A 3,221-nucleotide genomic window follows, 5' to 3' on the forward strand; every position below is an offset into this window, starting at 1 on the left:
CAGCAGCAGGATCCTCTATGACCCACCTCCCAGAATATTGGAAATAAAAGCAAAAATAAACAAATGGGACCTAATTAAAATTAAAAGCTTTTGCACAACAAAGGAAACTATAAGCAAGATGAAAAGACAGCCTTCAGAATGGGAGAAAATAATAGCAAATGAAGCAACTGACAAAGAATTAATCCCAAAAATATACAAGCTGCTCATGCAGCTCAAAACCAGAAAAATAAATGACCCAATCAAAAAATGGGCCAAAGAACTAAACAGATATTTCTCCAAAGAAGACATACAGATGGTTAACAAACACATGAAAAGATGCTTAACATCATTCATTATCAGAGAAATGCAAATCAAAACCACAATGAGGTACCATTTCACCCAGTCAGAATGGCTGCTATCCAAAAGTCTACAAACAATAAATGCTGGAGAGGGTGTGGAGAAAAGGGAACCCTCTTACACTGTTGGTGGGAATGTAAACTAGTACAGCCACTATGGAGAACAGTGTGACGATTCCTTAAAAAACTGGAAATAGAACTGCCTTATGACCCAGCAATCCCACTACTGGGCACACACACCGAGGAAACCAGAATTGAAAGAGACATGTGTACCCCAATGTTCATCACACCACTGTTTACATTAGCCAGGACATGGAAGCAACCTATATGTCCATCAGCAGACGAATGGATAAGAAAGCTGTGGTACATATACACAATGGAATATTACTCAGCCATTAAAAAGAATACATTTGAATCAGTTCTAATGAGGTGGATGAAACTGGAGCCTATTATACAGAGTGAAGTAAGCCAGAAAGAAAAACACCAATACAGTATACCAACGCATGTATATGGAATTTAGAAAGATGGTAATGATAACCCTGCATGCGAGACAACAAAAGAGACACAAATGTATAGAACAATCTTTTGGACTCTGTGGGAGAAGGCGAGGGTGGGATGGTTTGAGAGAATGGCATTGAAACATGTATATTATCATATGTGAAACAGATCGCCAGTCCACGTTCAATGCATGATACAGGGTGCTCAGGGCTGGTACACTGGGATGACCCAGAGGGATGGGATGGGGAGGGAAGTGGGAGGGGAGTTCAGGATGGGGAACACACGTACACCCGTGGCAGATCCATGTCAATGTATGGCAAAACCAATACAATATTGTAAAGTAACTAGCCTCCAAAAAATAAATAAATAAATAATTAAAAAAAAAAAAGACTCCTTTGAAGGGAAAAAAAAACAAAAACTCCTTGAATGTTTTTTAAAAACCTGTGAGTTAATGATGCTCAAAAAGAGAAAACAATAAGAAATATTAGTTACCAATTACTGCATAATAAACTACCCCCAAATTTAGAGTCAAACAGCAAATATTATCTCACACAGTTTCTACAGGTCAGGAACCTGAGAGCAGCTTAAAGATTGGTTCTGGTTCTGTCTTAAGGTTGCAGCCGATTTGTTGACCCAGGTTGCAGTCATCTGAAGGCTTGGCAGAGAGCTGACAGTTCCACTTCTAAACTCACTCATATGGCTGTGGGCAGAAAGCTTTAGTTCCTCACCACCTGGGTCTCTCCTTAATGTATGGCAGCTGGCTTTCCCCAGTGTGAGTGATCTGAGACTATGGGAGGAAAAGTGAGACCAAATGGACACCACAGTTTCTTTTATTACCTAATATTAGAAGTAACATCGGAGAACGCAATGGCAACCCACTCCAGTACTCTTGCCTGGAAAACCCCATGGACGGAAGACGCTGGTAGGCTGCAGTCCATGGGGTCGCGAAGAGTCGGGCACGACTGAGCGACTTCACTTTCACTTTTCACTTTCACACCTTAGAGAAGGAAATGGCAACCCACTCCAGTATTCTTGCCTGGAGAAGCCCAGGGACAGAGGAGCCTAGTGGGCTGCCGTCTATGGGGTCGCACAGAGTCGTTCACGACTGAAGCGACTTAGCAGCAGCAGCAGCAGAAGTAACATAATATCATTTCTGCCATACTCAATCGGTCACACAAACCAATTGGTATAATATGGGAAGAAGCTACACAAAAGTATGAATACTGGAAGGCAGTGCTCATTGATGATTATTTTGAAGAATAGTTAATGTGTAATAACAGCAGCCATGGCACCTAGGGCACGGCTGTTTACCCTGAAAATTGGCAGTTAAATAGAAAGGTAAACATTTATTTTGTCTTTTCTGTTAGAACTCACATTTCAGAATAACCAAACAACCGTGAATTGATAGGTTAAAGAGATAAAATCCTTCTTTTAAAAGGAATTCCAAATCATAAATATGAAAAAAAAAAAAAACTGAATTAGAAAATCCCGGTTTTGCAATAAAATACTTGATTCAGGCAAAGATCATCAGTGGATGAAACCACCAGATGAAAGGTTGATGAACTTTACCTGGAAGGATCCAACTATTGGAAAGATCCAATCGATCTCAGCCTCACAGAGAGTGAAATTATCTCACTTTATATGCCTCCTAACGTAAAGCAAACGAAGTAGGTAGCACTACGTAAAAATAATGCTTACCCATAAAGGTAAACCAAACTAAACCTTTAGAGCTAACATCTAGTTAACAAATACAAGGCTAGAGAAACAGATTAAATGGGGATGGACTTAGACCAAGCCAGCATGTGGAATATTCAGGACAAATGACCAAATGTGTACGATAGGGGAGAAAGTGAAAGATGGAGGAACTATTCTAGATCTAAGTATAAAAAGAGTTAAGACAAATAACCAAATAAAGTACATAGACTTTAGATCTTGATTCAAAAAAGCAGCATATTTTATCTATTGGGGAAATTCAAATATGGACTCAGTATTAGATGGTACCCGGGAGTTATTTTAATTTTGATAGGTGGGATAATGACATTGTGGTTCTATTTTAACAGATGCATTCTGAAGAAAGTAAAACAAGAAATAACACATTTGGGCTGCGGTTGCGGAGGGTTTCTAGGGAACTCCTCAACCAGCGAGTTGATGATTTCCTAGAAAGTCACCGGAAATGATTATTGAAGGACTAGGAAGTGGAGCTAGAATAGGTTCCTTTATTTTGTCATTTCTAGAGGAGAATATCGGCAGGAAGGTCTGTGTCGCCAGCCAACATGGGATGGGACTGTAGCTGACGGGCTCCCAAGCTGCCACTGGGGTCTCCCAACCCACCGAGGGGCGGCTGGAAGGAGGCCGACACCGCCACCTGCTTCACTTAAATCTTAGTAT

The sequence above is a fragment of the Bison bison genome, unplaced genomic scaffold (genome assembly GCF_000754665.1).
Source record: "Bison bison bison isolate TAMUID 2011002044 unplaced genomic scaffold, Bison_UMD1.0 scf7180017864379, whole genome shotgun sequence".
Lineage (NCBI taxonomy): Eukaryota > Metazoa > Chordata > Mammalia > Artiodactyla > Bovidae > Bison > Bison bison.